Source organism: Scatophagus argus, chromosome 5 (genome assembly GCF_020382885.2).
Source record: "Scatophagus argus isolate fScaArg1 chromosome 5, fScaArg1.pri, whole genome shotgun sequence".
NCBI lineage: Eukaryota > Metazoa > Chordata > Actinopteri > Scatophagidae > Scatophagus > Scatophagus argus.
Window position 1 is genome coordinate 12,324,584 of NC_058497.1, and position 14,772 is coordinate 12,339,355.

A 14,772-nucleotide genomic window follows, 5' to 3' on the forward strand; every position below is an offset into this window, starting at 1 on the left:
AGTTGAAGAACCACTCAGACTTGTTAATATTAGTCTTTGTTGAGCCATGTCCCTAGAATGCACAGAATATCAGTTGCTCCTGACTGGCAGCCTGCATAACTGCAGATGTGTTGTCATGAGGGGCTTATATAGTGTGTGTGTCTGATTGTTTGTGTGCGTGTGAATGATTATGAAATGACAGTTCAGATATAAATAGAGGGGGAGCCATGCAGGTTAAGGTGGAAGTAAACCCGGGGTCATTTATTATGAATGGCATGACCGGACCACCTATGGTGATGGAAGCCAGCACCGCATGAGAGACCATAAAAATGTGAGCACAGATTGAAATGTAGAGACCACAACATAAAGGGACAGACAAAACCGAGAAAACATGCAAACAAAATGTCTGAGCTGTAAGAAAAGGCACTAGAAGCATGCAGTGGGGCACCATCATGCAGAAAGTCAAGATGTACCCGTCAGTGAAACAGTTCCAAAGGGTTTATATAGCATGTAGGGCAGCCTCTATGGCACCGCCTTACATTTCCTCTACTGGAAGGGCCCTCTAGGCAATTTATTTTATGTTTTATCTACCAAAGGGATACCCAAGAAGGCATGTTTCTTTCAAACATTGGAGCACCAGGGGGAGGGTGGGGGTAATTGCCTGGCTCCCACCCCTGAGTCCACCAGTATGTATGTTAATGCATGTGATGATGAAATGAAGTGTTTGGCAAATAAAGGGTTAAGCTCTCCCTATCTGCAATCACTGTGAAAAGCAAGGTTCTTGGCTGAGCATGGAATTACAGCAACACATTTGTTCCACATAACGACAGAAGGTCTTTTTCCCTTCATAAGAGGATGTCAGCACAAGCTATGTAATATCGTCATTGTAGAAACCAAATTAATGAATTTTTCATCTAAGGGGGGGCGCTTCCTGTGGAATCAATTCTTTTTGACAGCCAGCGCTAACTGGCATACACATGCTGGTTTGCTTTCAAGGTCTGGGGACCGGGAAACATTCACACCTTACTGCCTGCTTCAGCTACTGGGGAAGCTAGACCTAGATGAATACAAACCAAAACAAAGCTTTAGCAACAATTTCAGATGGGGGCACAGTGCAGAAAAATCAGATTGAAGCTTGAATGACAAGTGTGATAGCAGCTATCCTTCATAGAGGAAATAAACACTCTAAAACTAATTTCATTCATGACAAAAAACATATTGACACTTCATCACTGAAACAGTATGTACTTCTGTAAGTGTTGGTAACTTGGATATTTCCTTTTTTTGTGTGCAGCAAATACACCATGTACTGTAGCTCAGTGGAGGTCTGACAGGAGAAAAAGTGGTAAAGGGGACTTTGAGATTTTAGCAATTCTAACAACACTTGTGGTACTTTTATCCATGTTTGGAGTGGTTTAGTGATGTGTGTTATGGCAAAATAGATGAAGGCCTCTGTCAGGGGTGATATGTATCAACCACAAGCATGTGTGTGTGTGGGAGCAATCTCACATCATTTAGTTTGTTCAACCACCATAACATGACAACCCATAATTGGATATTTGGATAACAGTCTGACAGCTTATAATAGGTGTTTGTTGCTGTAAATATGTTAAGCTTTCTGACTTGGGCAATTATCTACCTCCATTCTGTCATGCTGCTGTGTTACTGTGACAGACTGATGTGCAATATAACCACTAGGTTTCAGTGTGATTTGGGAGGGCTGTCCTGGTGTTTGCGTGGTGTGTGCAGATGTGCATGCACCGGCACAAGCACGCACAATATGTGGGTGTGTGATGATCACAGATACCTTCCTTATAATGTGCGCATATAAACGAACATATTAACAGGAAATGTTACTGTAACTTGGTCTCTCAGCAAGCAGTAGGGGTCCCACCCACTGCGGGATAATAATTTATTAATAATGAAGAGAGAGAGAGAGAGCACATGAGGGCATGTCCCAAATGATTACAGTTCATAAATAGACAATGCTGTACAATTTGTGTTACAAAATTAGTTTTGTACTGACTGAACAAAAGAAGCTTTTTAAAAGCCATTTGACAGAGAGAAACAGTGCGAGAGCATCAGTGTCTCAAAACGGTTGTGAAAGCATTGCCTAATTATTTTTTTACTCAGTTTTGTTAGTGTAATGTCTAAATGACTTCATGCACCGTATCGAGTGGGTACTGCATCTCGTGAAAAATTCTCAATTTTAAATTCTGTTAAAGAGGTAAACAAAATCAGTGAAAGCAACACAAGATATAGCATACCCATGGGAAAATGCTTATTGTATTGTATCATTGCTTACAGTACACTAATACATAGCAGAATAATGTATAAAATAGAAAATGAAAAGCATTTATAATGGTGTAAGTGTCATGTTTGTGCAGGAAAGAACACAAGGAATAGGAGGACCCACGTGCAGACACAATAGGCAGTGCTTCATGCAGTTCAGTGATTTAATAATCAAACTATAAATGAGCGAAGAGACTTACACAAGACAGAGGCAGCCAAGGGTCAAAACCAGAGGTCAGTCCACACAGGCAAACAAATTCAACAGGGAATAAACAAAAGCAACTTCAAATTCCTTAGTTTTTCATTGCCTGGGAAACGGAGACTGCAGTACAAAAAGCACGGAGAACTCTGTAGCAGTCAGTTAGTCTGGATAATTTCGTGAGTTGCTGTTGCTGCCATTCTTAATTTGGATGGCAATATTTTCATATTGTTTGGACTATCTGTTAGACTACTGGTGCATGAATAACCCAGTTCTGCTAACTTGTAGGTGGTAATTGAAGATATTGTACAGACAGGTTTACAGTAAATTTAAATGTCAACAGCAGACTGTAATGTAAGACTGTAAAATATCCATCACAACACGCAATGAGAAGACCTGTCAAAGAAGTGATCAAATAAAATAAAGAACATTACAGTGATTCACTTAGAATGATGGACAACTGGATTTTTCATTGTTCTATTCCTCTTGTTCTTATTTTTATTCTGTCTTCTAAAAAACAAGTTTAAAAAATAAATAATTAAAAAATTATTATTATTGGCAGGCATCAAAACTGAATTTAGCCCTCCATGGAGGAAGAAAAGACATAAAACCTCTAATACAACAGTCAATTGAATTAACAAAATAGGAGTGCCTATGTCAGTTATGTCTGGGCAAATTAAAGTCCTCAATATTTTTAAATTCATAAACTCAACCAGGGTGCCATTCTAACAATGTGTTAGAAAGTGTTACCTTGTGCATTTGGATGAGATATCGAGGAGCATTATTGGATGACCTGAGATGAGAATGTGTAAAATCTTCTGAGATGTCAGTCACTCGTTCTCTAATATCATTATACCAATTATAAACTGGAACCGGTTTTGCTCTTGGCGTGACTTGACTGGTGGTAGTGTTTGCCATTTGTCTGTTGGTCTGTCCACCCCTTTGGTTTAAACTATAATATTCCGACAGTTAATGAATGGATTGCCATGCAAGTGTGTACAGATGTTCATTTTTTTCCCCTGAGGATGCAGTCTACTTATGGTGTTGATCCCTGGACTTTTCCTGCAACACCACCATGAGATTGACATATTTGGTTTGGTTTTGGTGAAACAATTTCAACATGTGCAAAAATTATACTTCTGAATATCAATATATTAGCTTTGTGCACTTTCTAGCATTAGCATTTGGCTCAAACTGCAGCCTCACATAATTACTTGCATGGCAATAGACTCTTAGCCTTGTTTTTATAATGACTCAGTAGTATTTGGCCTGACTGCAGCAAAGCGGGGACTGGAGTAATATCTGTGGCTGTTGGCTTTTCAAACTGAATAGTTGCATATAATCCTGAATTAGAGTTTCTTCTTTTACGATGGTCCTCAGTCATGTGCTCGGGAACCTTTTACAGCAACACACAAATAGTGCTCAGTTGTCCTCCAGAGGCTTTTACATGAGATCAAACGGTACTCAAATTTATTTTGTAGAGACTAAGCTGACCTTACATGGTGCAGTCATGCACTAGGTTTCAGTCTGGTCTTGTTCCTCTGATGGAAACTTGGTACCAGTAACATAAAGCACATCTCACTATTACTGAAATCTTTTTAATAATGCCGGTTTTAGTTCAGTCATCAATGATTTTTCATCTGAGCAGGACTAACAGCACAAAGGTCAGCTCTCCTGGGATTTTAGTTTGTTACTCTTAATTACTGATATTATTACTAATAATTGAAGAAGAAAAGTTTTTAATATTATTTTATTGGTGAGTGTGTTTTTATTTTATATCTATTTTTATAGAGGCATTGAGTAAATTAATATTCTTAGAGAATTTAATCATAAACCCTTTACCCACATACACATACTTCCCCCCCATACACACACACACACATGGAGGGACCAAGAGACAACCATCTCAGTCTTAATTGAAAGATGTAATCTTGCAAATGGAAACCATGAAACATTTAGTGTGTGTGTGTATGTGTGTGTGTGTTTATGCGTATATACTGTATGTGTGTGAGCTTCAAGAGACTGACTCAGAGACACTTTTGTCTGAATAAAAAAAAAACCACTGTTGACCTGCCTTCATCTCCTTTTATCTTCTCCTCTCCCTCCCTGTGCTCACTGACTCCATTCTCTTCTTCTCCCCTCTCGCTCGCTTTATCTCTTCTTTTCAGCTCACTCTCCTTCTATCCATCTACCCTTATCATTACCCAAATCTAAGACTTAATCCCTCCAGTACTGTCATTCCCCACCACTGTCCCCCTTCCTCTACTTCTCCCATCTCCTCCTCTCCCTGTAGCTCACATCTACCTTTTTCTCTTAACATGTCCTATGTCTTCTGTCCTCATCTCTCACTTCCATTGCACCCCTGTCATCCCACACACTTGTCCACTCAATCACTCTAATTTCTGCTCCTCCCATTCGCACTTGCCCCTAATAGGTACCACGTCTCACAGCCCCTGCTCATGTTTTTTTATGCTCTTTCATATCTGTTCTTTTTTATGCCATGTGTCCCCTGCTACTTATGTCACTCCAAACAATATTTTGCAAGACAGTAATAACTTTCTGTGTGTCTCTGTGTTGCTGCCTGAAGGCCACATGCCATGAAGGCCAGATGGGAAATTCATAACAAACATGTTCTGCACTCATCGGCCATTTCACCCATCCCAAACAAATCATACTGTGGAGGGTTTTTCTGGGATACAGTCTTGGCACATATTGATGTTGGCATATATTCATGTGCCAACTTGCTGCAGTCTTGACGATATACATCATTGCTGGGAGAGTTATTCACACAGTTTGTTATCTGTTTTTAAACAGAAATTCTCTGGTTAAACTGAGCCTAACAAAATTATAGTTGAAAGAAAGTGATGCAGGTCATGTTACATATTACACATATTGTATAACTGGAAATTTTATGGTTAAATTTGAGACAATCGGCTTGAGCCAAGAACCATGTTTTCAGTTATTATGTGGGTGAAGACATTTTCTCACCTAGATAACAACCATTTTCATGCTCACTGGTTTTCATCTTATTTTGATGAAGTGCTTTTTTTGGTGTCATGATCTAAACCTAGCTCATCTATTTCTATTTGATTTTTTTCTCCTACCTACTGCAACTTGTTATTTTTCATGTTTCTGAAAATTATTTCAACTCCCCCTGGGGAGGTCTAGCCCTAGCCATGTCAGTGTGGTCACAATGTGTATTTTATCATTATGTATTTATTAAATAAATGTAAAATGTATTTATTATTTTGATTTATTGAGTTGTAAATCATAATATTTCTTGTGTCAAAACTGTATTATGGTTCTCTGAGGCTGCTACTGGGAGAAATTAGTGTCTCATAGCTCTACTGCAGTTTATTTGTATCTGCGTTCTGGTTCAATCTTAGGACGGCAGGTGGACAAAGTGAAACAGAGGAGGATGAACTTGAAGACAGAGCGAGGAGACGGTGCCATTGATTTGACAGCCTACAGGTCCGGACATGCAGTTTCCAGCATCCAAGCTGGGCCACATCTGTTCAAGGTAAGCAATACTTACATACTGTATTTGCATCACTTGCAGGTTTCTCTGGATGTTTGTGAAACAATATGTTTTGTAGAGTTTATGGTCTATTTTGAAACCGAAATTTTATAGCGAGCATAGAAAAGCAGAGAAAAAACACATTTCATTTGATGGGCTTGGTTCAACTATGCTGTGTGTGTGTGTGTGTGTGTGTGTGTGTGTGTGTCTGTGTCTGTGTCTGTGCCTGTAGGTGGTTTAGGTTGGCTTGTGTAGAACTTTTGTGGCAATGACCAAACAGCTTCTCCTTGTGGAGGATCTGGCTATTTAAAAGTTTGATCTTTATCTTGATTAAACCTGAGAGTGCGTGAATGAGTGAACAAATCTTTCAAGGTACTTCACATCAAAAAAGAAAAAAAGAAAAAAAAAGGAGGAATGTTGGAGACATGATGTCTCAAAAAAGAATGAGAACTTGCATCAGAAAACATTTCTGGCATGTGTATTCAGCAGGATATTTGGAATCCAATCAGACTCGGACTCACACATTTTGCAGTGGCTCTGCACTGGCACACACATTTAATCACACATTTACTCCCCTGTACTCATACGTAGACACCCACATGCATGCACATAAACCACTAAGTTTAACTGTCAAGACAAAATCCCTGCTGTGCGAGTTCAGGAAAAAGGACTGCCTTTGATGGGTCCCTGAGAGGGATAAGGAAGTCTGAGGATGAGACTGAGACTGTCAGGGAGTATTTGACTGAAAATATTTGTGGGTGTGTGGTTGGTTCAAAAGTGTGCTCATGTGTTAAGTGTCTAGCTAGATCTGTCGACTATGGGATGGATCTGAAGACAGACACTGCAAAGCAATAAATATCAGTAATGTTAAAATTTGTGACTAAATAAGCAACAATCAAAGACAAATTCAGATTAGAAAACAAAATTATTAATATCATATAATAAGAGTTTACCACTCAAAACCTCTGGCACCATAAGCAAACACCCACACAACTGTAAATATATTCAGATACTAGACATATTTTCCTTGACCAACACAGAAATATTCCAGAGCGTTTCAGCTGACAATTATATAAAATGGGAAAAAGTGAGCAAATCTTTCAAAGCTTTCAGAAGTTCGCAAAGAACTGAGGCTGTGCATGTCTTCCCCATTTTCTATTTGACTACTGGAGGAGAAAATTCACTATCAAATTGATAACTCTGAAATTGGCCACTTATCCACATGAAACAACAATCTGGAAAGAGAGATGTCAAACCAGGTTCAACTGCACTCACTGCTGCTGACATCAGCAACTGAAGCAGATCACTTAAACTCACTTTTAAACCTATCAGGGCTCCCCACTGTTCCACATCACACAACATGAGGGATGACTCGATGACTCGCTGCGACACACTCCTTCACCAACCAGAGGGGAAGTGATGGAGAGTCAGTGAGTTTGAGAGCCAAAAAACAGACTGAATGCGCACATCAGGAGGTGGAACACAAACTGTTGCCACAAAGAGATTAAGCTGTGTTAATAAAACTTTGCAGATCATAAACTGGCCTTATTGAAACAGACATCAAAGACTTGTTCAGTGAAAGCCACCATACAACAGTCACAAATTTGCTGCTGCGCACACTGAGAATACGAGAAAACTGCTGCACCTGCCCCAGCGGGAGCACCTTTATTCAGACTCGGCACTGCTTCTTCGACAGATGGAGCTTTTTTTCCCCCGTTTTTATTTTATATATTTATATATATCACAGCATCAAGCAAGCCGTTGTGAGAGTGAAATAAGAGCAGATGATCAGAAGTACGGGTTTCACCACTGTCACACTGTGCCATCCCAGCTGGGTCTACTGACTACTGAGAAATGACCTGTGAGTGAAGTTGCTCTCATCATTCATTGTGTAACTGTAAAATCGCTCAAATTTGACAAGGCCCAAGTTCCTATTCTAAAGAACAAGGTACAAAAGAGGACAGCCAAACCTATCTGATTTCAGTGCAGGCTCTGGAAATATCCAGTCAGAGTCATCAGCAACTTAACTGCTTTGCTATCTTAGGTACTGTCAGTGCAGTTGCTAGTGGCCCTACAGCTGACTGGACTGTGGATCACAGGGAATGTCACTGTGAGCAACATGGCTTTGCTTTGCAGGCTCACACAGCTAGACACTAGACTGGGACCGGACACAGCCTCCAAGACCATCTGAGGTCAATTCGATGACAGGTGAAACAGTACAAAGGTGACTGACAGTGACTCAGATGAGGAAAGTGACTCGTGAGACACGAAAACATGGCAAGAAGGGACAGGGGAAAGGCAAAGTGAAATGGAGAGTTAAGTTGGTCATCAGCAATATACAAAAACAGCACATAGAGCATTAAAATTTTAATATATTTTTTATTTTATTTTATGTTTATTTTAATATATTTTAACTTCTTGATTGGTGAATTGAGAATTTGTTACGAAACCAGGGGTGACTGTGGGAAGACCAAACTAACATGGTTTTGGTGAGATTTGTCTTGGTCTTGTTTGAAGATGGGTTAACAAGCTCACAAAGAGAAACTCACTGTAACTCAATTCACTGTAGACCTCTGTACTGTTTAGACAGGAAAATACATCTAAGATTTTTTTTTTTTAAATTTTATTTATTGGACCAAATGTTAAGAGAGCTTGTGAAGTCTAGCAAGCCTTTTTTTGTATACATATTCCAGCTGAAACTACATGGGGCTATCAAGCTATTGCAGCTAGAGGCAAAAATTGGTATTACGAGAAAGGACAGTCAGAAATTAGCTGGTTAACATGCTAACTTCAATAGAACTGCAACACATTACACAGATGTCTTTGACATAACAGAAACACTGTTGTTGCTGCACGGTCCCTTGACAGTATTAGCTCATTTTCTGACCATATCTTACATATTGCACCTTTAATTTTTTTGGCTTTTAGCAATTTATTCAGTTTCTTTGTATTTAGCAACATGACAAAAGACAATCAACAAAATATATCTTGAAATGCATGAAGCTACATAGGCCCACACAGAAAATAAAGGGCATAAGACAGAGATATGTGGAATGTTGGGGACAGGCAGAAGAGAAGATGGAGGGGATGAGGGAACAAGAACATCAAGACAAAGTGATGTAAATTGGAAATGGAAGGTTTGGAATAATAAAAGAAGAGAGGGTTTAAGGACAGAGAAGTAGAAGGATTGGGCACATAAAACAGGAACAAGACACAGATGCAGGGATGGGGAGGGAAGAGATTTGATAGATAAACAAACTGGAGGAAGAGAAGCAGCTAAAACATCACCTGGGAAATGTAATGATGGTCCACAAAAGAGTGACAGAGAGGATTCCTTGGCGTGACAGTCAAAGAAGAAGAATCTGAGAGAATGTGTGCTGTGTGATTGAGGAAGGCGAGTTAATGTTCAGACAGGAAAGAACCAAATGAAAATGAGCTGAACAAGAGCTATTATGTAGATACTGAATGAATTCACCCCCACTCAAATAGTGAGGGAGGGAGGGAGACAGTTGTGAGGATGGTCAAGACAGGGAGGATGAGAGTAAAAGTGTGATCCAGAAAGCGATGGGGGAGGGATGTGGCGGGAGGAGACAAGCTCAGAAAGGGGGCTCATCTTCCGCTCAGCTGTGTGTCTTGGCTGGCTGTGAAAAGCCGCTCTCTTCCTGTCAGCACAGGAAGCCCACAGGGCGCCATTGTACCAGACTCAGAGGGAGAGATAGGGACAGAGAGAGTGATGGACAGAGGTTTGAATAATTTAGTGGAATTATTGATGAATTTAAGTTTCTGAAGGTTAAGTGTTAGTTGATATTCAAGTCATGCTGGTTTGCTTTAAGCTGCCTTTCTCTTGATTTTGCTTTTGCATATCTGCATGGCCAACGTCAGGCCAGTCTCATCAAGTCACTGATTGGTGTGCTTGATTGATTCAAAGTCCCAGTCCTCACCAAGACAAGAGTGAGAGTGCCTTCAAGCATGAGAGTTGCTCACAGTCGAGCAAGGGCCCAGAACCCACAGCCCCCCTCCCTAGCCCTGAGTCTCTGTTTACCAAAAAACTGAATTATGGTGAAATGTTACCACTGTCTCACAGACAGCTCATTGTCTGCTTTTTGGTTACAATTGGTCTTAATTTCAGGCAGAGATTAATTGCCAGGAGTGTGAGGCAGTGATTACGTCTCCTCCAAGGAGATGGCTCTTTCAAGGTCTTTCAGTGAAATCAGAGAATCTTTTCATTTCATTTCACTTGTTTTTGTAAGTGATTGCGCAAGTCACATACTCAGAGGAGCTGGCTCAAATAGCAGTGCACAGCTGTGTGTGCACTGGTACATAAATGTGAATCATTTCTCCTGACTCATTGAAACACTCCCATTGATTGGTCCTAATTGCACATCAAAAGATTACATTACATGATAGAGAATTGTATGTCTTTTTTATTTATTTATATTATTATACAATTTAGTTTTTAACCAGTGTCTGAAATCACTGTGTCTGTGTCTGTGTTTTCTGTTTTATTTATTTATTTATTTATATTTATTGAATCATACATTTTCCCCATTATTCTGTCACCAGGGAGGCTATAGGGTTAATGTAATAGGTTGAAAACAACACACAATTTTTCCACCTTGTCCAGAGACTAGGTGCTCCATGTTGCATTTGAGATCAGTTTCACGCAGTCTGAAGGCTTCAGTAGAGTATTTTCCCTATAAAAGTACAGCCCTGTAGTGACCCCATTCAACTGACTGTCACTGCACTCTGTCTACCATAGCGCCGTGTTATCACACATGAATTGCTTTTGTTGTGTGTGTGAGAGAGAATTAGAGACAGAGTGGGAGACAGACATTGTTGAAGACATGTGACCCCAGCAGCAGAAAAAAAGTGAGCTTTGCATCTGTTTATTTGATGATGTGTTTATGCATGTTTATGCACATGTGTTTACATGACTGCATTCAATATCCTATTCCACTGTGCAATAGCACATCTGTCCTGCTCCATTTATTGTATGTGTGTCGTGTCTTCCATACATGGAGTAGTTTGATATGTCGCAGCAGTGACGTGACTCTAGAAATTAGAGTAATTGGTAGCAATAAAGAAATGTGTGCAAAAGAAGCCAGCGAAAGAAAGGATGACAATAAGCAAGTAGAGGGAGAAAGGATGTGAGTGAGGAAGTCAAGCAGTGGATGAATAAAATATGTTCCTGCAACAAACACTCATGAGAAGGGGGCACAGAGATCCGGGGTTATCCCTATACCTTTTTTCTTTTTCTCTTTCACTTTGTGTCACTGTAATGTTCTTTTCTCATGTAACTGTGTCCATTTTTCTTTCTGTCCTGGCAGTTTTTACATCCCTAATGCTTCTTCCTGTTTTATCCTTCTCTTGGAGCAATTCATCTGTTTCCGCCACATTAACTGTAAGAATTAAATACACGTTGGAAGATTCTGCATATCATGAATGGTGTCTAATGCCAACATTCAGTGTCTATCATGAGACAGGAATGGAGGATGGGTGTCTACAATTAACAATTATCTTTTTTTACATTTTATTTTTTATCCACTTTCCTTTCTTTTCCTCTCTGACCCATTCTTTCACTTTTTTTCCCATTTCTTTCCACATTTCTCTCAACTACCATTTTCTACTTTCCATCTCCCTGGTCTACTTTTCTCTCCATTATCCTTGCTCCCGCCTCTACTCTGTTTTGTTCTCCCCCATTTTGTCCTGTTATCTCCTTTTGTCTTCAACTTTCTGGCTCCCGCTTTTAAGCCACCCTTTCATCTTATCTTTCCTTGTTCCCATTCTCCCATCTCATCCTTTGTCTTTTCTTTCACATTCACATTTCTTCTCTTAGGTTCTCTACTTATTTTTGCTACTGTACTTCTCTCTTTCCTATGCATCCTGTGCTTCTTGCATCTCCATTTACTCCACTCATTGCCCTCCTCATTTTTGGCTTCTTCTTTCATCTTGTCACCCCTCCTCCACTGTCGAACTACTGCTACCAATACTCCACCCCCAACAAATGTCAGCCTGGAGATAGCAGTTGTAGGGTAGCCATATTCTACTCATTTACTCCCATGCCTCTAAACTACAGTAATGCCAGACCACACCACAGCTGCGTCCCTTTTGCACAAAGATGTGAATGTTAAAATCAAAAACCCACAGCAAACTTCTGAACATTCTTAAACACTAATTCTATCTAGCTGCCAGCTATGTAAGGCACAGACCCTGCTGTGTATTAATATGTTGCACCAGATCAGCATAAGCGCAGGGTTTCCTCCACTTGTGTTTTTCTTTCTGTTGATAAAATAACTCCCATCTCCAGTCATTTTCTGGTGTTCAGATTTATTCACAGTAGGGGATTACAACTGACCTACACGAAATCACGACACATTCCCATGCTCAAACAAAATGTCACAGTGATTGGCTCCACATGTTGTTATACAGGTGAGCACAGGGAAGACGCTGTTTTTTAAAGATAGGTTCAACTTTCAATAGATTTTTAAGCTTTGGTGTTAATTGTGTTTCAATTCTACAATGCTTTTCTGTCATTTAACTATTACCAGTCTCACTGTTTTCTCAGTGAGACTTTTCTGTCCATTACTCAGCAACCATAACTCTGTGAGCGAATAGCAGATTGTGGACATGCTTCACATTTGGTGAGATATTGGTGACACAATCTTGGGCATCCACTCTAAAACTGTGCTGACTGTATAGATCTTCTGTGCTGCCCGGTTGATGACGTGTGTGAAGCATCCGTGTTTTAGAGTTTGTATCTTCTTTGATGCCATGTCCATATTTGAAGCATTGTAGTCCACCACAAGCTCATTGGCTTTGATGATGTTGAGCTTCATTACACCATGTGAGCTTTTTATCAGCCACTAAATAGATTATGTAAATTTGGACAGACAAGAATGTAAATTGTCACTTGACTGGTGCGTGGAGGCAAACAAATGCAAATTCTAGTTCAATAGTGATTTGTAACAGCTTTGGAAGTCAGAGAAAGCAATCAACCAGTCAGAAACAGAGTAGAGCTGGTCATTGCTTCACCATCCTAGGAAATGAAAATTGGCACCATTGACTGTCATGGACCTGGCCAGGATGACTGTATCGTAAGTTGAATCACTCCTGTCCTGTTGCTCGGTTACGTATGTTCTCCCAAGAAACTTGTCTTGCCTAATCCTCACCAGTGGGGGGTGTAATATATATGGCAGCTATAGCAAAACATTTATTTATTTATTTATTTTATTTTATTGTTCAATTTGGAGAACTTGCAATGCATCAGGGCTATAAACCAACACATGCAACAACAGTGCACACTGAAGGTTTTTAACATCTGGAAGACATGAGATGTTTGTTGAACCCTTAATGAATTCAAGGATCATTGAGGGAGCTAGCTGCCAGTGTGAACACAGACTGTGGTGAATTATTTCAATCTAATAACAAAATAGTTTATTTTCAGTAAAGCAGGTTGAACTGGAAAATCACTATATTCCATACAAAACATTGCACACACCTAATTTGCTTTATTTTTCTCTGCAGAATGATAAAATATGACAAAATACTGCTTTGGTGGTATTTACAGGGTGGCACCAAGCAGTGCCAGAAAATAAATGAAAAGGATGGATAATAAATGTTGTTGATCCCATAAGCGTTATTTAGCTGCAGCTTTGCTTGTTATTGTAAAGTTCATGCTCTGCTCTTCTACTGCATGCTAGCACAATTAATTCATTGTGTCATATGTAAAATCTTAATTCTGTGTTACTATAGCAGGACTGCTGTATGTGTTAGAGTGATGTTGACAGTGTGTGTACATGCGCACACATACATGTACACCCACACACCACTCCCTGTCACCCCCCATTATCATCATGATCATTTATTAAACGTGGCTTCCGACAGAAAGAGTGAGACTAAGAGTGAGGGAGCTCAGGGGAAGGAGGGATTGCTTTCTTAATTAAACGAAAGAAAAAAGGGAAAGAGCACGGCGCCATGGGCTGGGCTCCTTTGAATAAAAAACATTTATCTCCTTCACTGCATTCCCCTGCTCCTCATTTCTCTCTTTCTGACTTGGGTTAGTTACTCTGTGGCAGAGAGCAAGACACACACACACACACGCACACACACAACACTGTGCTGAGGCTCATTTTCTTTGTAGAGGTGAAACATGGGCATTGTTTGTTCCAGTTTACAAGAAACCGTGCTAAATTATATAACATTAAATGTTCTTGTGCACCTGCCAGTTTCACTACATGAACTGTTTCTCTCTCTCTCTCTCACACACACACACACACACTTTGGTGTTTTTGCCTTAGAGGGCCAGAACATTGTGAAAGAAGCACATACTAGTACTGTTGGTTTTCAACTTTCTTTTTAGGTCATATACAACAGTTATTAACTAAATGCCAAGATGCAAGAAGAGCCCTGAAGTGGCCCCACAGGTTTGATCGATGCCTTTTGCAGCACATCACTCTAAAAAGGGTACAGCACTGCAGGCAAAAAGTTGCTCTTATAGCCCAAGGAAAGTCTCACAGAAACTGCAACAATTATACTATATAGACAAAAGTATTGGGATGGGGCTATTTTTCAGGGGTTGGCCTGCCCCCCTTACGTCCAGTGAAGGGAAATCTTAATGCTTCAGCATACCAAGACATTTTGGACAATGCTATGCTTCCAACTTTGTGTCAACAGTTTGGGGAAGGCCCTTTTCTATTCCAGCATGACTGTGTCCCAGTGCACAAAGCAAAGTCCATAAAGACATGGCTGGATGAGTTTGGTGTGGAAGAACTTGACTGGCCCACAC

The 14,772-nt window shown here is 40.0% G+C and overlaps 1 long non-coding RNA gene across 1 annotated transcript in view; it reads left to right on the forward strand.

The window, feature by feature from the left end:
• LOC124059070 overlaps nt 1–14,772 on the forward strand; it is a 66,119-nt gene that overhangs the window by 31,359 nt on the left and 19,988 nt on the right. Inside the window, exon 2 of the long non-coding RNA XR_006843362.1 lies at nt 5,857–5,990. This is a non-coding gene — a long non-coding RNA (uncharacterized LOC124059070). The remainder of the gene's footprint in view (nt 1–5,856; nt 5,991–14,772) is intronic.